This window comes from Mustelus asterias, chromosome 9 (assembly GCF_964213995.1).
Source record: "Mustelus asterias chromosome 9, sMusAst1.hap1.1, whole genome shotgun sequence".
In the NCBI taxonomy this organism is placed as follows: domain Eukaryota; kingdom Metazoa; phylum Chordata; class Chondrichthyes; order Carcharhiniformes; family Triakidae; genus Mustelus; species Mustelus asterias.
Genome location: NC_135809.1, coordinates 136,242,364 through 136,263,194, shown reverse-complemented (window position 1 = coordinate 136,263,194; position 20,831 = coordinate 136,242,364).

The following is a 20,831-nucleotide window of genomic DNA, read 5'->3' as shown; positions in this document are numbered from 1 at the left end:
ATTGTGGAGAATGGGTGGAGGGTGTGGCCCTGGGTTAGATGCTCTCCCTGAGAGTCATTGCAGGCTCGATGTCCGAATGACCTCCATTTGCCCTGTAGGGATTCCATGGTTCTTGTGCACTTTGAAAAAGTGACCTCGCAAAGACAGAATAGCCAGTTGTCCATCTGATCGCTGCCAGTGGTGCTCGGAGTGGAGAAGGGCCTGGGTGTGAACAGGCTGAAATAAGATGGGCGGCTGATCGAAAGTCTGTTGTGGCAGTGGAATAGGAAATGTGGGGAGAGGTGCCAGGAATGCTGATTGGAGTGGGGGCTCGGGCAAGGGGTCTAAAGGGACGTGAGGGTGGGGGGAGGGTGGGGGAGGGGGTTTTGGCAGTAAAGAAGCTGGGGCTACAGTGGATTTGGAGGCATGGGGTGTGGGTGATGCTGGAAATTCGGGGGGGGGGGGGTGTGTAGGGGGTGGGAATCTGTAATAAATGAGTTAAAGGTATTTAAAATCTCCCAATAGTTTTAAAAAGTTCCCTAACTGATCAGAAATATTTAAATTCATTAAAAAATATATCAAGGTCTTCAGTTTATGATACGGTCCAGGGGGAGTGGCTTCACCAGTGATCACCAGCACTGGAAGAGCTCAGTGTTTGCCGTGACGTTCGGCCTTGCTCCAGGAAGCACAGGAAGGTTTCCCTACCATATACAGACAAGGTACATGCAGAATCTTTGGGACAGTTAACAGCAATCACTCCACTTCACTGCCGGGAGGAATATCTGGACCAATTTCATTGACCAACAAATATCATGAGTTGGTGACCAGTTATTACTAATAACGTAACTTTACTCTTTAGACTATGAAATATTAGCAGGTGCGATTGATGCATTAATATTTGCTTTGTGTCTGGACCACACAGGCTGCTGCACGATGTTTGCTTCAGGTTAACACGGAGGTCATTGGTTCAGAGTTCAGTGCCTGAAGGTGCAATCTCCCTTTGACCAACAGTTTGAGTGTCTATATATGGTGGACGGCACGGTGGCACAGTGGTTAGCACTGCTGATTCCTGGCTTGGGTCATTGTCTGTGTGGAGTTTGCATGTTCTCTCTGTGTCCTCTGTGTCCGTGGGTTTCCTCTGGGTGCTCCGATTTCCTCCCACAGTCTGAAAGATATATGCTGGTTAGGTGCACTGACCTGAACAGGTGCTGGACTGTGGTGAGTAGGGGAATTTCACAATAACTTCACTGCAGTGTTAATGTGCCTAATAAATAAACTTTATAATTATTTGACACTGACAATTTAATTCTCACAAAGTTGCCTGGTGGTTCCGCTTTTAAATCGTGCCAATTAGACGCAGATGATTGGTTGGCTGATTTAGGATTACATGAAATGAACATGAAAATGACAATTTTCTGTGAAGTTTAAAACTTCGATGGGGCATAGACAGAGCATGTCAGGCAGCGAGTAACTTCAGGTTCAAAACAACAAAAGCCTCTGCATGTCCAGGACAGAAAATGCCTTTTCAACAAATATATGTTTACAGTTACACTTTGAGGGCCAAGTATATCAGAGCAAGAACATATCGAGATTACTATTGTAAAGGATGAGCTCAATTGTGACTCGAGAAAGGAGATGCAGCCTGTTGTGAAATTGTTCTCTGCATCTGTGTACCAAACATCATTTCAGCCGCATTTGGAGCAGGTACAATTCAATTGAATCCAGTGATTGCAACAGTGTTATCTGTCCCCAGGGCAGATAAGTTTTTTTCCAAATGGTTTCCACCTAGAAAAAAGGCAATGACTTCTAAGATATTTGTTGGTCTTGTGATGAATAGAGACTTAATGTGATGTGAATCAAACTAGGCCAATGTCCACGGGGGCCCGTGTGAAAAATGTCTCCCACAGGCTCTGAAAGCCACTTATGCAAAGTGGAATAAACTTTTGTGTTTTTGGGTGATTACTGATGTTCTCAAGTGGAGAATTGAGAGTCATTACTGAGTCTCAACAGTGTCAGAGAGCTAAAACTGACAATGGTGGTTATAATGGCAAGATTACTGAAGCATCCTTGGGTTCAATCTCAATGGGCCTCCTTCTCCCACCATGCGGGGAGAAAGACACGAAATCAGGAGGGTTTAGGAAGGGTTTTCAGCTGAATTGTTTCTCTTAGCCAGTACTAAATGCTGTGTCAGAATGAATAAAGTATTTTAAACCCGAATCCTTGCTTAATTTTGTCAAGGCTCAGGTCTTTTGTCCATTTTGGATTGTTGCAAATAAAAGAAAAGGATGGATTTGGTGGGGACATTTGTTGTGGGATCAGTTTCCATGACCATCTCCATGACGTACTGCCAGAGAGGACAGCAGACATTGAATACATCTGCCACATATTTGAATAGACATATTCAAATGCCAAATCAACAACTACATTCTTGACATCCAGCATTGCTGAAGTTCTGATGGGGTGGAGAGGGGGGGGGGGGGGGGTGCGGCGGGTGGTGTGGGGTGGGGGGGTTGTGGGTGTGGAGGGGGGGGTGGGAAGTGTTGATTTTAACAATCATCAAGATGCTTTACCTGCCGCAAACAATTGCACAGCAGGAGTGATATTTTCATCTGAGAAGAAAAGATTTGGAGAGCTTCAGCAACTATCACCATCCACGTTAGATCGGGGAAGGTGTAGCAGCAACTTGCTTCTTCCCTGTCAGCCCTTACCCCAGCAAAGAGATTGGAAACTCAACCCCCAAAAATATAATGAGCCTGAAACTAGAAAGGAGAATTACATTAACGTAGTTATTCTCGGGAAAAACATTAAAACATCAAGTAGCTTAGTAAGAACGTGCATTACACACACACACACACACTCACATACACGTACTCACATACACGCACACACACACACACACATACAGACACACATACGCACACACACTCACACACACACACACACACGCACACACAAATATACTCTTATGGGAGGCATTGGGGACATTACTGTAACCCTTATGCATCAAATTGTGTTATGCAAGCTGAGTGAGCGGTAAAATATCTGCTTCACTCTTCTCGAGAAATCCATCACATATCGAGCTTTGTGAAAAGCACGGAGTCATTAAATGATGCTGATAGTTCTTGGAAGTTACTTGTCTGGCATGATTGCTTTGTTGACCAGTTTAAGATCGATGCATAGTCTAGGTTTGTCATTTTATTGTCTTGCAATGAATACATTTGACCCCATGGTGAAGTAAACTTGCTCAATGATAACATCTGCTTTTTGCCATTTTCAATCTTGTGACACTTTGGCACGAATTGCAAACAGCAACCATCTCAAATTTTGCAAAACTGGTGGAACTGTGTGGCACGGTGGTTAGCACTGCTGCCTCACAGCGCCAGGGATCCAGGTTCAATTCCCGGCTTGGGTCACTGTCTGTGTGGAGTTTGCACGTTCTCCCCGTGTCTGCGTGGGTTTCCTCCGGGTACTCCGGTTTCCTCCCACAATCTGAAAGACGTGCTGGTTAGGATGCATTGACCTGAACTGGCGCCGGACTGTGGCAACTAGGGGAATTTCACAGTAACTTCATTGCAGTGTTAATGTAAGCCTTACTTGTGACTAATAAATAAATTTTTAGTCTGAATCCAAGCCTATCGAAAACATTGACCCTCCCCAAAAGACTTTGGCCTTTATTACATAGAAAGTGGACCTGCCTCAGGTGATATTTTTTGCAATGGACTGGAACTGTGATCAGTTCAGAACTGGAACGATTGAATTGTTATAAAGGTGAAGATTGTCTGCTGCAGGAGCATGAAACAATTGCGGAAAATACTGATGGTACAGTTTGACACTCAATGTACAGGGTGGGATTTTCCAGCTATTCCCACCGAATGGATCTTCCAGTCCCACCAACTGCGACCGCTGTGGGTTCCCCATGGGAAGAGGGTACGAACAATGGGAATTCCCGTGGACAGTGGTGGAACCACCAGCAACCAATGGCAAGCCACCCCCACTGTCGCAAAACACGGCATGGGACGGGTGTGTGGGGGTAGGAGGCAGAAAAGTCCGCTGAGATACTTTCACACCAACATCAAGAAGAGGTGGCATGAGGTATTAAATCATCATCAGAGGTCTGGATAGAGTAAAGAGATGGAAGGATTAAGGACCAGAGGGCACAGATTTAAGCTAACTGACAATAAACACAATGTTGGCATGAGGAAAATCATTTCTTTGTGAGTGGTTAGGATTTGGAATGTACTGCCTGAGAAGGTGATGGAGGCAAGATTAATAGAGACTTTTAAGAGCGAATTATTATCTGGAAAGGAAGAATGTACAGGACTACAGAGAGAAGATGGATGAAATCTGTTATGGACAGGAGAGAAATGGTGGGATGGATACGCCTTCATCCCCCTTTTGACTGACTGCAGATAGATGTGTATTAACAAATAAGTGTTTAGACCCCTTGAGTTCTGTGACTCCCATAAACAGACAAAAGGCAGATTTTCTCATAAGTTTTATAAAGCGAGATTAAATATTTAATTATTAACACCCGGATGTATTCACAACAGCGTCTACTCACTCACACACACGGGCACACGCATACACACAAAAAAGGTGATTACCAAAGAGGTAGTATGCCCTTAAAAAATACAAAAATCATTGTTATTCTTGATTTTTTTGAGATGGGTTGAATTGTTGCAAGTCTGTTAATTCACAAACCTGGTGAAGAATTCACAGTGGCTTCCTACTTGGGATTTGACCCAATCATTGTGCAGTCGAGCCCTTGATGTAAAGATCTGGCTTGATCTTCAAATCAGTTGGTAAAAGGTTGGTCTGTGAGCGGATTCTGGGCCGTGTGCTTTCTTTACAGGGCTGGTCTCCCCTCTGAGTGTCTTTGTCTCCCAGACTGACTGATTGAGGTTGGTCTCAAAATGTGCTTTAATAAATCTTCCCTTTTACAATATGGTTTTGGTCAGGTGACCATGGTATCTGCTTTTGCATTGTTCACACAAACGGTCCCTGACAACTCCAGCATTGACACTCAATAGGGTTTGGCTTGAAGTCATGTGCATCTCCTGATAATAGAATGGATTCTCATTAGACCTTTCAGAGGGGAAGTTAGGAAATACAAAAAAGGTTGGAAGAAGTTTCCAAATGGCAACTAACGCAAAGCCAACTGTTAATTTTAAATCCGAGATGGAGGGGTTTTTGTTAACCAAAGGGATTGAGGGTCTGGGGCATAGATGGAAAAATGAGGTCGGTCTGAGATCAACCATGGTCTCACTGAATGGTGGAAAAGGCTCCAGGGGATAAATGGCCTCCTCCTGTTCCAATGGGAGAGTAGATGAGAGTAGTTTGAATGGACTTCCCTTGCATTAAGTTGATCTTTCTCTACACCGTAGCTATGGTTGTAACACTACATTCTGCACTCTCTCATTTCCTTCTCGATGAACGGTATGTTTTGTCTGTATAGTGCGCAAAAAACAATACTTTTCACTGTATGTTAATACATGTGGCATGGTAGCACAGTGGTTAGCACTGCTGCTTCACATCTCCAGGGTCCTGGGTTCGATTCCCGGCTCGGGTCACTGTCTGTGTGGAGTTTGCACATTCTCCTCGTGTCTGCGTAGGTTTCCTCCGGGTGCTCCGGTTTCCTCCCACAGTCCAAAGATGTGCGGGTTAGGTTGATTGGCCAGGTTAAAAATTGCCCCTTAGAGTCCTGAGATGCGTAGGTTAGTGGGATTAGTGGGTAAATATGTGGGGGTAGGGCCTGGGTGGGATTGTGGTCGGTGCAGACTCGATGGGCCGAATGGCCTCCTTCTGCACTGTAGGGTTTCTATATCTATAAATGTGACAATAATAAATCAAATCAAATCAAAGATAGATAAGGTGAAAACAAAAATAAGGCTATCAGGTCAGGGCTATTAGTGAAAGGCAACTAATGCTGGCCCAGCAAATGATGCCCACATCCCACGAACGAATAAAATGAAACACTTTCCTAAAACATTTTAGATTCAGTGATAATATATTCCCAATCAAGTTGCTTGCTGACACTCGCTGTCAAGGTTTACAAGTAATGATTAGCTGGACAAGATACTGGAAGCAAGCAACAACCCAGAAACCTCACTGAGCAAGGAGTCAACAAATAAAGGAGAATGAGTGAAATAGAGAAAATGTTTCAATCTGCCGTCGTAATTCAATGTACATTTTGTGCAATCTATTCCTGATCTGAAGTAACCCGATTCAAATTCTATCAATTTTGAGTGCTAAATTCACTCATCGTTCTTGTTAGCTTTGCTGATTATCGTTCAAATCAGTGCATACCTCCATTCTTTTTCTCAAACACCAAACGTGAACACTCAGGAATGACTATAATTCCACCACAAAATATCTGAACAAATAGCCTCATGGTGATGACATCAGATGAGCAATTTAGTGAGTATTTTAGCTAGAGAATCCTCTGCATCTCTCACACTCACAACATCTGAATAAACACAAATGAAGCTTAAAATGTTTAAACAGGTTTATTCTCATATCCACTCTCTAAACATACCAGAAACTGCAGATTATCCATTTATGATGTGGATTACAGGATATACATACAAAATCGTAATAAAAACAGAAATGCTGGAAAATCTCTGCAGGTCAGACTGTACCTGTGGAGAGAGACTAAAGCTAATGTTTCAAATCTGGATGACCTTTGGTCAAGTCATCCAGTCTTGAAAGGTTGGCCAGAATTCTCCAATCTCATACACTCCACCATCACTGCTCGCAAGAATGGAGAATTTGGCACTCAGCCAAAACTCCATTTATTGCAGCAGGATTGGAGAATCCTAGCCACGGGCGAGGTCGGAGGATTCCAGCTGTTAGCTCTAAACTCTCTCCACAAATGCTGTCAGACCTGTTGAGATTTTCCAGCATTTCCTCTTTTTGTCTGAGATTGCAGCATCTGCAGTAATTTGCTTTTATACAAAATTGTAATTTTTAAATACTTGAACTAGGAATTACTAAATCCTGAAATGTCCTCTGTCACTTCCACCCTCCCCCCTTCCCGCAGCCCAACAGGCCAAACTTCCTCGAACGTTCCACCCTACACTTGCCCTGAACTCACATCTTTCTCTGTTTTCTCTCCGATCTCCCCCCGTGTTCGCTCTGACTGGATAAGCACCTCTTAATCTCTTGATCCTATTCCTACAAAATTGCTGACAACCCAACGTTTTTTCTGAGCTGTCATATTGATTGATTTTTCTTTATCCTTTTTTCAAATCTACTGCCATCACACCTCTCCTCCTCCAAAAAAAAATCCTTGGCTCCACCTTCCTTGCCAGTTACAGACTCATCTGCTTTCTCCATCTGAAGTTCTGAATGTGTTGTCAGCTCCCAGATCTGTGCCCATCTTTCCGGGAACTCCACTGATAGTTCCTTCTCTGTCATCATATAAAATGACGAATATCAAAGACACAAATTACATCCTCTATGACTGAGGCAAAGGTGAACTATCCGTCCTCAACCTTCTCTACCTACCTGCCAGCTTTTGACAAAGTTGATCACACCATTCTCCTCTGGCACTCCTCCACCATAGTGACTGCACCCACCCAGTTCCATTCTTATCTATCTAATTGTCAGAGATTTACCTACAATAGCTTCTCTCCCTATCCCAATGTTGTTTCCTCTGGTGTCCTGCAAGGACTAATCTGTGACTCCCTCCTATTTCTCATCCACGTGCTTCTCCTCTGAGACTTCATCGGAAATCATATACATTTCCACATTCCACTGACAACACCAAGCCCTGCCACACCTCCGCTGCACTCCAATGTATAAGACTTACCTGGATAGTCACATGAGCAGCCTGGGAATGGAGGGATACAAACGATTGGTCTAGTTGGACCAAGGAGCGGCACAGGCTTGGAGGGACGAAGGGCCTGTTTCCTGTGCTGTACTGTTCTTTGTTCTTTGTTCTCAACCCCTCCACTGTCCTGAAAATGTTAGACCGCTGGCCTGACAGCCAAGACTGAATTAGCTAAAATTTCCTCCAACTATATATTGGAAAGACCAAAACCATTGTCTTCAGTCCTTGGCAGAGACAACGTTTCCAGCCATTGATTCCGTCTGTCTCCCTGGTAACTGAGGATCAACCAGACTTTCAGCAATCCCAGTGTCATATCTGATTCTGCGATGATTTTCTGATCATATATCCACATCAACAGTAAGATCATCAATTTCCATTTGTGTAAAATCACCTGACTCCTCCACTGCCCCAGCTATTCAGCTGCTGAAAACCTCACTCATGTCTTTATTACCTTGAGGATTGGCTATTCCAATGTATACCTTGCCACATCTTACCCTCAATAAACTCAGGGTCATCCAACACCCTGCTGTCCATGCCCTTATTCTTACCAAGCCCCACTCACATTGTGCTCACCGGTCAACATTCACTCTCAGTTAAGCAACATTTTTCTTTATTCTTTCATGGGATGTGTATATTTCCAGCAATGAACCAGCATGTAATGCCCATCCCTAATTATCCTTGAACTAAGAAACTTTCTTGGGCATTTCAGGGAACAGTTCATAGAATCACAGAATCCCTAAAGTGCAGAAGAGGCCATTTGGCTCTTCGAGCCTGCATGAACTCTCTGAGAGTATCTTACCCAGCCCCTCTCCCTCACCCTATCCCTGCAATCCAACGCAGTTACCATGGCCAGACCTAACCTTCACATCTTGGACTGTGGGACGAAACCGGAGCACCCAGAGGAAACCCGCGCAGACACGGGGAGAATGTGCAAACTCCAAACAAACAGTGAGCCAAGGCTGGAATTGAACCCAAGTGCCTACCACTGTGAGGTAGCCATGCTAGCCACTGTGCCACCTGTAAGAGTCAAACACATTCTATGGCTCTGGAGCCACATGTCAGCCAAAGAAGGACCGCAGATTTCCTTCCCTAAAGGACATCAGCTGTGCTTTTACAAAAATCAGTGTCAGTTATCATGGTTATCATTCCTGAGACTAGGTTTATATTCTAGATTTATCAATGGAATTGAATTGAAATTCCACCAGTTGCCATGGTGGGATTTGAACCCATGTCCTCAGAGCATTACCCTGGGCCTTTTGATTACAAGCCCACTGGCATTGCCATCACACCACTGTCTCCCCATGATATTGTGATTTTAAAATGATCATCCTTTGTTTCAAGTTCCTTCATTGTCCATGCTGTCATAGAATCACAGATTCCCTACAGTGCAGAAGAAGGCCTTTTGGCCCATTGAACCGGCACTGACAACAATCCCACCCAGGTCCTATCTTTGTAACCGCACATATTTACCCGGCTAATCCGCAAGACACTAAGGCACAATTCAGCATGGTTAATCACCCTAACCTGCACATCTTTGGATTGTGGGAGGAAACCAGAGCACCCAGAGGAAACTCACACAGACGAACTCCACAGTGCTGTCACAATAATTGGACTTAAACCTGTCTACCTCTTTAAGACAGTACAGTAGAAGTGGATTTCCTGACTTGAGGAACCAATGGGAACTGAGAGTGAGCAATCATCCCAGAGGGTGGAGTCCTCCCTCAGGCTGAATCATCTAGCAGCCATGCAGTTAACACCATAAAGACTGGAGCAGTACTCCTGCACAGCCTATCCTGACAAAGTCTGCAATCTCTTGATGCTGCCAGGGTGTGCCAAGACATAAAAGTCCAATTCCCCACCTCATCTCACCCTTCCCCCCCCCCCTCCCCACCCACCAAACCATCGCCCCCCCCCCCCTCAGTCTCTGTAATCTCGTCCCACAACCCTCTGAGATTCCTGTGCTGCTCTAATTCCGGCCTCCACAGTGTCTCCAATTTTAACTGCTCCACCATGAATGGTCATTCCCAGGTTCTGGAATTCCATCCCTCAATCTCTTTCCTTCCCGAGGGAAGCTTCCTTCCCTGCATTAAGACACTCCTTAAAGTAAGTCCTTGATCAGGTTTTGGTCATCAGCCCTTAAGTTCTCCTTTTGGGTCTCAGTGTTATGTTGTTTGGGGTGACACAGTGACACAGTGGTTATCACTGCTGCCTCACAGCGCCAGGGACTTGGGTTTGATTCCCAGCTTGGGTCACTGTGTGGAGTTTGCACATTCTCCGCGTGTCTGTGTGGGTTTCCTCTGGGTGCTCCGGTTTCCTCCCACAGTCCAAAGATGTGCAGGTTAGCTGGATTGGCCATGTAACTGGTTGGGGGTTACAGGGACAGGGCCGTGGGGTGGGCCTGTATAAGATGCTCTTTTATAGTCAGTGCAGACCCAGTGAACGAATGCACTGTTAGGATTGTGTTATTTTTCAAGCTCCTGCGAAGTAGCTGGGAATGTTTCATTACTTTACCGGTATTCGACAAATACAAATTATTAACACAGCCTTCCAATGACATTCTCGCAATAAATCAGAAATTATAGCATTCATGATGACTTGGGCACTATATCAAATAAAACTCAATGTATTATTAGTTAATGGAAGAACCACATCCCTTACTGAATACAGAATAACCTTCACTGCAAGGATATCATTTACCCTCTCTCACCATTTGACTGAACAGAACTTTTCTTTGTTATTCTACCTCTGCAAATTGTTGCTTTAAAGTGAGATTTGCTTCCAAATTTGTCACTCTGTCAGCAGGCATGTGTTTTCCTGGCCAAACATCCCCTTGCAGACACCTTATTGCTGCTGTTTCTGTCACTCCATTCCATTATGCTGTACTTTGCCCAAGACATTCCTCTTGGTGATGTTGCCAACACGACACCTTTCTTCCGGGTGGGTTTCCTCCGGGTGCCCTGGTGCACCAGGAACCAAGGTTTGATTCCTGGCTTTAGTCACTGTCTGTGCGGAGTCTGCACATTCTCCCCGTGTCAGCATGAGTTTCCTCCAGGTGCTCCAGTTTCCTCACACAGTCCAAAAGACATGCTGGTTAGGTGCATTGGCCATGCTAAATTCTCCCTCAGTGTACCCAACAGGCGATGAGAGAATTTTCACAGTAACTTCATTGCAATGTTAATAGAATCATAGAATCCTACAGTGCAGAAGGAGGTCATTTGGCCCATCGAGTCTGCACCGACCACAATCCCACCCAGGCCCCATCCCCATAATCTCATGCATTTACTTACCTAGTACCCCTGACAGTAAAGGGCAATTTAGCATAGCCAATCCACCTAACCTGCACATATTTCGACTGTGGGAGGAAATCGGAGCACCCGGTGGAAACCCACACATACATGGGGAGAATGTGCAGACTCTACACAGACAGTGACCCAAGCCAGGAATTGAACCCGGGTCCCTGACACTGTGAGGCAGCAGTGCTAACCACTGTGCCACCCCGTAAGCCGACTTGTGACACTAATAAATAAATTTTAACTTTAAACTTTATTCTTCTGCCTGACTATGTTGTGTTCATAAGCTGCTGCAATGCAAGTAGAATGGACTGTATGGGAATAAATGTTCCATCTTTTTGCCTACTTGTCCACAAGCAAGAACATAGGATGGCACGATGGCACAGTGGTTAGCACTGCTGCCTCATAGCGCCAGGGACTCGGGTTCAATTCCAGCCTTGGGGTGACTGTCTGTGTGGAGTTTGCATGTTCTCCCCATGTCTGCGTGGGTTCCTCTGGGTACTCCGGTTTCCTCCCACAGTCCAAAGATGTGCGGGTTAGGTTGATTAGCCATGCTAAATTGCCCCTTAGTGTCAGGGGGATTAGTAGGCTAAATATGTGGGATTACGGGGATAGGGCCTGGGTGGGATTGTGGTCGGTGCAGACTCGATGGGCTGAATGGCCTCTTTCTGCACTGTCGGGATTCTATGATTTTTACATGACCTTTGACACGTTTTGACATTAGTGAAAATAAATGAAAAAAAAACATTAGCAACTCGGTCCACCACTGGAATGAAAGGTGATCCTAATTATTTATACCACTGGGAAATTTAATCTCATTGAAGATTTTGAATGATGCCAGAAAAAAATAAGCTTAAAAACAGATAAGAAATGAGGATTGTCTGCTCTGTTGAATTAATTTTCACAGGTGAGATTCTCAGTACATTTCAGTAAAAGGTGTTCCTTTCCATTTTAAAATCAGAAATCTTGTGCACTATCAGCTGAAAGAGTCCAACAGCTTTAAATAAAATCACGTTTGATGTTCCTGAAATCAGCATATCAAGGCTGTGCCAGAGTGATATAGCAGCGGAAAAGAACCCAACTTTAAAACGATTTGATATGACAAAGAGACTTAAATGACAGGATGGTATGGCCTTGCACAGAATCATACGCTGCATCTGTCAGAAATGTTTTGCATCATGCTGAATGTAAGCTGCACAACAGGCCCCCTGCACAATATCTGGAAGGAGGGAGCTGTCGGAATTCGATTAGCTGGTCTAATAGTGAAGTAATGAAAAATGAATTACTGGCTGGGTGAGGTGAATCATGTTTTGTTCTTCACTGAACCACGACCTTGAGAAGTTGAGAAATCTGCATCGGGGAGATAGTAGGAGTCTGCATTTTAAACAGACTGGTGATGTTGAATCGGCTGTTTGACAGTGCTGTGTTCATTATAAATGTTTGCATTCGAGTTGCAGCCTTTCAGATACTGCAGTCATTTTAATATCTGGAAATTAAAATGCATTAAAATAATAACACTAAACTGAAAGTACCACTGCTAACTGTTGCAGGATTCACATTAGCTTTTGTCAAGAGTTCTTCTGGTAACACTCAGTCACACTCAGTCAATGCATAAAACAAACAGCGCTGGATACTATGCATCCAATGCAAGGTCTTTAACTACTTGTGTACAAGGAGAACATCTCTCCCTTCACTGAATTGGCCGGAGCAGTTCTGAAGTTACAGAGAAGCAGCTCAGCAGTTGGAGTCAATTTCAGCAAATCAGGAACAAGAGATTTTTCACATCCTTCATTGACATATTTGCCAATTAAATCCCAGTCTTTCGCCCTTTCTCATTCGATGAAAAATTGACTTCTGCTAATCCTTCATCTGCACAGCATATCCCCATATCTCACCTTTGGTATTTGTTATGGAAAAAATCTGGTCTTGCTCACCCTCCGGTGAAGGCCGAAAAAGGAAAATGTTGTGGGGCCTACGCAGAATAGCAGAGACTGACTCCCTTTGAATGTCTGTAAGCTGATAAACATTTTCCACTACTGTACAGAGAAAGCATGAAACTTTAATTTGAACACTTTAACTTCCGCACAGTGTAACTTCCAAACTATGAATCTTCAATCTGAACATTTTAACTTCCACAATTTGACTTCCTGAAATGCAACACTCTGTTTTCTTTTAGCCAATAAATGATGTACCGCCTATGAAATATCCTCAATCTGTTGTGGGCCCTGACTGGGTAATATAGAACACAGGCTCTCAATCAGTGGCAAAAAACACGCACAAGCAACACAACCCGTTTGTTTTCAAGTTCATTCCTTATTTACATTTGATGCTCAAGCTGTCAGTGTTAAGCCCTGTGGGTAATTGGACAGTTTGACCATGGGGGGGTGATGGTTTTTGGATGGACCCGACGATGGTTCGTGGGAGCTGCACTTCCACAAAGGAGAGGGCCAATGCTCATTGAGGAGCTTAATTGTAAAGCTACAATGCAAGGAATCTTGTGGTCACTTGGCAGAATCTGTAAAGCTGCAACAGCTTAGGGCCACGGAGCTAGGAGAAATACAGGAAAAAGCTGAACGAGTTAACCTGAGCCATTGAGTTAAAACTCCCATTCACTGTCTTGTTATCATTCTCAGCTTAGCCTTGCCCCACTTCACTGCAGCAGCGCCAGTGCAACTCCTGACCTGATCCACTTCACCTGCCTTTCATTCAATTTTAAAACGCCCCTCAGTGATTTTTCGCCTTATGTCGTACTCAGTCTGTCTTCTCACTGTTAATATTCCCTGCTACACACACCTGATGCTTCATCACATAACCAAACAAACTACTTCACCCTCACGCTGGTCAGATGTGTTCAGCTCAACACTCACTAACAGATACCCTGTCCTTTCGTAGAACAAACTAATACAAAATTGCAAGGAGCAGGTCCACACATCAGATGGAATTCCATCCTTTCACATGCTCTTAGCTGGTACAGAGCTTCTGCTGGGTGAGAGAGAGACAGAGCTGTTGGAGAGAATTAAAATCCACAGATACTGTCAGACCTGCTGAGATTCTCCAGCATTTTCTTGTTTTGTTTCAGATTCCAGCATCCACAGTATTAATTTCCCTTGTGTAGACTGAAAATCGCTTAGGGCTGGGGGCCTGGACGGGGAAGAATTTATAAAATGCGTACAGGAAGGTTCTTTGGAACAATATGTTGACAGTCCAACTAGCGAGGGGGCTATACTGGACCTAATACTAGGGAATGAGCCCGGTCAGGTCATCAAAGTTTCAGTCGGAGAACATGTGGCAAATAGTGACCACAATTCTGTAAACTTTAGGATAATAATGGAAAAAGATGAGTGTTGTCCTATGGTTAAGATGCTGAATTGGGGGAAGGCTAACTACAGCCGGATTAGGCAGGATTTGATGGCTGTTGATTGGGAGAGGCTGTTCGAGGGTAAATCCACATCTGGCATGTGGGAGTCTTTTAAGGAGCAGTTGATAGGACTGCAGGACAGGCATGTGCCTGTAAAGAGGAAGGATAGGAAAGGTAGGATTCGGGAGCCGTGGATAACCAGTGAAATTGTGGGTCTAATCAAAAAGAAAAAAGAGGCATACATGAGGTCCAGGCAGCTAAAAACAGATGGAGCACTGGAGGAATACAGAGAAAGTAGAAAAGAATTCAAACATGGAGTTAGAAGGGCAAAAAGGGGTCACGAAATGTCTTTGGCAGACAGGATTAAGGAGAATCCTAAGGCATTTTATACATACGTTAGGAACAAGAGGGTTGTTAGGGAAAGAACCGGACCTCTCAGGGACAAAGGAGGGGAATTATGCTTCGAACCAAAGGAAGTAGGTGAGATCCTAAACGAATACTTTGCATCAGTATTCACAAAGGAGAGGTACATGTTGACTGGTAGTGTCTCAGAGAGATGTGTTGACCCGTTAGAAAAAATCTCAATTACAAGGGAGGAAGTGTTAGGTTTTTTAGGAAACATTAAGACAGACAAATCCCCAGGGCCAGATGGCATCTATCCTAGACGCCTCAGGGAGGCAAGAGATGAAATTGCTGGGCCTCTAACAGAAATCTTTGTCTCTTCACTGGACACAGGTGAGGTCCCAGAGGATTGGAGGATAGCAAATGTGGTCCTGTTATTTAAGAAGGGTAGCAAGGATAACCCGGATAATTATAGGCCGGTGAGCTTGACGTCCGTGGTAGGGAAATTGTTGGAGAAGATTCTTGGAGAAAGGATATATGCGCATTTAGAGCTGAATAATCTCATTAGCGATAGACAGCATGGTTTTGTACGAGGGAGGTCATGCCTCACAAATTTGGTTGAGTTTTTTGAGGAGGTGACAAAAATGATTGACGAGGGAAGGGCCGTGGATGTCGTCTATATGGATTTTAGTAAAGCGTTTGACAAGGTCCCTCATGGCAGGCTGGTGCAAAAGGTTAAATCTCACGGGATAAAAGGTGAGCTAGCTAGATGTTTGGAGAACTGGCTTAGCCATAGAAGACAGAGGGTAACAGTGGAGGAGTCTTTTTCCGGTTGGAGGTCTGTGACTAGTGGTGTTCCGCAGGGCTCTGTACTGGGACCTCTGTTGTTTGTGATATATATAAATGATTTGGAGGAAGATGTAGCTGGTGTGATCAGTAAGTTTGCGGACGACACAAAGATTGCTGGAGTTGCGGATAGTGATGAACATTGTCAGAGAATACAGCAGGATATAGATAGGCTGGAACATTGGGCGGAGAAATGGCAGATGGAATTTAATCCAGATAAATGCGAAGTGATGCATTTCGGTAGATCTAATGTAAGGGGGAGCTGTACAATAAATGGCAGAACCATCAGGAGTATAGACACACAGAGGGACCTGGGTGTACAAGTCCACAGATCTTTAAAGGTGGCAGCACAGGAAGAGAGGATGGTGAAGAAGGCATATGGCATGCTTGCCTTTATTGGACGGGGCATAGAATATAAAAGTTGGCATATGATGTTGCAGCTGTATAGAGCGTTGGTTAGGCCACATTTGGAATACTGCGTCCAGTTCTGGTCGCCACGCTACCAGAAGGTCGTGGAGGCTTTGGAAAGAGAACAGAGAAGGTTTACCACGATGTTGCCTGGTATGGAGGGTCTTAGCTATGGGGAGAGATTGGGTAAACTGGGGGTTGTTCTCCCTGGAAAGACGGAGGATGAGGGGCGACCTGATAGAGGTGTATAAAATTATGAAGGGCATAGAATGGGTGAACAGTGGGAAGCTTTTTCCCAGGTCGGAGGTGACGAACACAAGGGGTCACGGGTTCAAGGTGAGGGGGGCAAGATTCAACACAGATGTCAGGGGGACGTATTTTACACAGAGGGTGGTGGGGGCCTGGAATGCACTGCCAAGCAAGGTGTTTGAGGCGGACACGCTGGGATCGTTTAAGACTTATCTAGATAGCCACATGAACAGACTGGGAATAGAGGGATACAAACGAATGATCTAGTTGGGCACATGAGCGGCGCAGGCTTGGAGGGCTGAAGGGCCTGTTCCTGTGCTGTATTGTTCTTTGTTCTTTATTTTGCCTTGATCTGCTGGAGAGAATGAAGTGGGAGGAAGCTTTGCCATGCAGTACTTGGTGAGTCTAGGTGCAAATGATGCAAAGATTAAAGAAATCTACAGTAATATTAATACTAACATTATTTACAATTAACATTCCTGAACAGCAGTAGAGTTAATATTGAAAAGGAAATTTATGATAAAATTTACAATAAATGACCATTAAACTGGTGAGCATTCATAATCTCGATCTATAAAACAGGTCAACATATCGCATACAATTCAACTTTACCCTTTTCTCACCATCAATTCTGTCAGCAATCATTTGTATAGTCGTAATGTATACAGACAGCAAACACATTCTTCATCAAAATCACTGCCACCATAATCAGCCTCAACAGTAAGTCCAGAGGCTGTTAACCAGGAGGTGATTTTCTCAAATGCTTTATCAATAGTCATCTGTAGTCAGTTGACCATCGAAGTTGAAGGTCCCAGATGAACCTACTGTCACAGAGGTAGGCCTGAATTTCTGCTACAACAGAGACCCCCACCATTTTCAGCAGGGGTAGGGTGTGCGGTATGGGTGGGGTGGGATGGGGTAGGTGGGTGGAAATGGACCCAGGGTGGGATTTTTGGGTGCGTGCATGTTTCACACTCGTAACAGCCCATATAAATGAGCAGCTGCCTCCATTCAGTCACATTCTGGTCTCATAAGTGTCTGGTAGGTGACGCATACAGAGTGCACTAAGAAGTCTCTCAATACCAGGTTAAAGTCCAACAGGTTTATTTGGAATCAAGAGCTTTCGGAGCACTGCTCCTTCATCAGGTGAGTCACACTGTTGGACTTTAACCTGGTGTTGTAAGACTTCTTACTGTGCCCACCCCAGTCCAACGCCGGCATCTCCACATCATGTGTGTCGAGTAGGCCAGGTTTGAACTTTCTTTAGAAAGTCTTTGGACAGGTGCAGGTACCCCTGTGAAATTAGCTTTAAACATCTCAAAGCTGTGCCAGAGTTGACAAAATAATTGATTCTTGCTTTAACCTAAGGGAGTGAGAGGGTGAGCCTGCTGGACTCACAATCAGGTTTTTTTTGCCTCTATTGACTCATGCCCCAGGTATCAGGAAGAACATTGTGCTGGAGAAGGACACATACCACTTAGTGTGAAGGACAAGGTGGACATGGCATGCTTGCACATAGATACCATAGAAGCCACTTTCTGAAGAAGCTGGAGGCCAGAGAGGAAGCTGGCCGCGGACCAGAGGCAGGGCAGCCAGTGACTACCCTGAGGGAAGGGTGGACAGACGTCAGACACCATGTCTCAGGACTTAATACCTCAGGAGATCCAGTGCCAAAGGCTAATCCGTGAGGTGGTGACAGACACACATCACATGATCCAGCAGAGACTGCAGCCACAATCCATCAACCCCACATGCCCTGCCAGCGGATGCCATGGTAACCTCTGTGCCTCAGAAGAGTTGCAGAGTTCATGAGGAGACCTGTTTGGTATAGCCTGTCAGCAGCACATAGCTGCATTAAGGCTGCAGCTTGTGGCCTGTTTGTCCATGTGAGGGGTAGTTGCATTGATTTCACTGCAAAGCTGTCAATCAGACCCAGAGAGCTCCAGCCTTTTCCCAATTAGCAGGCTCCCCTTGGGCACAGTTTGTTATTGATTACACCCACATCACCTTAAAGACCCCAACTCAACAGGCGAACACATTTGTCAACCAATGTCCTTCCACTCAATCAGCGTCCAGGTGGTTTGCAACCAAAACAAGATCCTCCTTCATTCATGTCCACGGTTCCCCTGCATTTCCCACAATTCAATTGTACAACGGGTTTCCCTCAGCTATTTCAGCATCAGTGCAGATCAGTGATTGGCTTCTTGGGGACAAGGACTACCCCTTCAGTACCTGACCAATGACCTCCTTTGGTGCACCTCAGACTGAGTCACACAACCACAGCAGCAGCCACATCCTCACTAGGAGCACAATCGCCAAGTCATCAGCAATTTCAAAATACAGTTCAGGTGCCTCGATCGCTCATGTGGATCTTTACAATATACCGCCCCCCCCACAGCCCTGCCCCCACCCCCCCCCATCCCCCCATCCCCCACCACCGCCCCCCCACCCCCCCATCCCCCACCACCGCCCCCCCACCCCCAGCCAACTGAGGGTATGGAGATTAATCGAGGTGTGTTACATGCTGTGTAACGTTGTGCAGTGGAGATGCCTCCGACTATGACTAAATCCTCATCTCATTGAATCCCGACAGGGCAGGAGGTGGCCATTCGGCCCATCGAGCCTGTACGGACAACAATTCCACCCAGGCCCTATCCCCGCAACCCCATACATTTACCCTGTTAGTCGCCCTGACACTAAGGGGCAATTTAGCATGGCCAATCAACGTAACCCACACATTTTGTGGACTGTGGGAGGAAACTGGAGCACCCGGAGGAAACCCACGCAGACATGGGGAGAATGTGCAAACTCCACACAGACAGTGACCCAAGCTGGGAATTGAGCCCGGGTCCCTGGAGCTGTGAAGCAGCAGTGCTAACCACTGTGCCACCGTGCCGCCCTCTGAAGACTCTATCATTCTTCCTTGAGTTGTAACTCTCTTTCTGAGAGGCTTGCCTTGCCTCCTCCTTCCACGCCAAATTTGGAAATATTATACCCAACCATCTCCTTTGACGATGTCCCGTGAGTAGTTCAGCTGGCGGGGAACCTGTGGTCACATTTGGCATGGTGTAAGATAACAGAAAGCTGGCAATCCCTAAAGGCAGAGATCTACTTACTTGTTTCTTAATTGAGGCCTTGAAAGTTTGAACAGCACATTCTGCTTACCCGTTTGAGGCTGGATGGTAATGGACAAGTATCAGGCAAATTAATCTTCTCACGCAGCTCCTTTATGGTAAATACAACCTGGAGGGGTCCTCTTCTGCCTACAAGGAGTACTTTCCTCACATGGTGAATGCCATGTGATTTTACCAATTTCTAAAATTCCTCCACTGTGTAAGATGTACCATTGTCTGATACTAGGACCTCCAGAATCCCATGAATGACAAAGGTTTGTCTCAATTCATCAATGGTAGCAGCAGCCTTCGCAGACTTCATCAACTGGACATCCAGTCGCTTCGAGTGTACGTCCACTACAATCAGAAACATGTGGCCCATAAAGGGACCTGCAAAGTTGATATGTATTCTTGCCCAGGGTCTCCCTGGCTGCTCCCGACGGTGTGGATTAGCCGGCAGCAACAGGGCCTGTTCAGTTTGATAACTGGGGCATTGACTAACCATTCTTTCTATCTCTGTTATCGAGGCCTGGGCACCACACATAACTTCAGACCAGTGATTCCATCCTGCTTTGACTCAGATGTGTCATGCAGCTTTTGCAAAAACAGCCATCTCTCTTGGGGTGGAATTATAACCCTCGCCTCCACCCCGCCCCCCTGCCCCCCCAGCCCCCCTGCCCCCCCACCACCACATCCCGTCTTCACAGGTTATCTCCATCCTCCTTTATTGGTCGGGCTTCAGCAGCTCAGACTTCTCATATCTCCACCCGTGTAATACAAGGAGCAACTCCAGTGCTTGAGTTTTTGAATTTTGAAATCTTATCAGAGAAGGAAGAATGCCTCATAAACATGGTCACACCCTTGCTCCTGATCACTTCACCTTGAGGTGGACTTCAGCTTGCCACCTTTACTATTACTGGTCAGAATGTTGTTCATAATATTACCATTCTTTTAAAGCTCTGTAGTGTACAAACTCATATCGAGTCACCTACAAGTGTTTGTAAAGATATTGACGCACACAAGTGTGATGTTTGCAGTGTGAAATTGTGGTGAATCCAGTGGTGCTGTAGTTGAGGTGGTTCTCTTCACTCACACTCCTCCAATGTGTCCCCCATTTTGTTTCAGAGGAGGTAGAGGCAGGCTGCTGACTTCTCAGCCTAAAAGGCAATGAGGAGCATATTGATCAGCCTCATTGTGTAGACGGACCTCCTTCAGACTGCAGTCTCTGCATGTCTCCATGTGCTGTGTGCTCACTGTGGAGCAGAGGAAGGGTCTGGCAGAGGTTAGTGAGGTGGAAGAAGGTGAGGGTGCTGAAGAGTTCCTGGTACCTTCACCCTCCTCAGTGACATCCACAGCTTTGGATTAGCTTTCAGGTAGGGTGGATGGAGCTGGCTGCCGGCGTGTCTGTTCCAGCA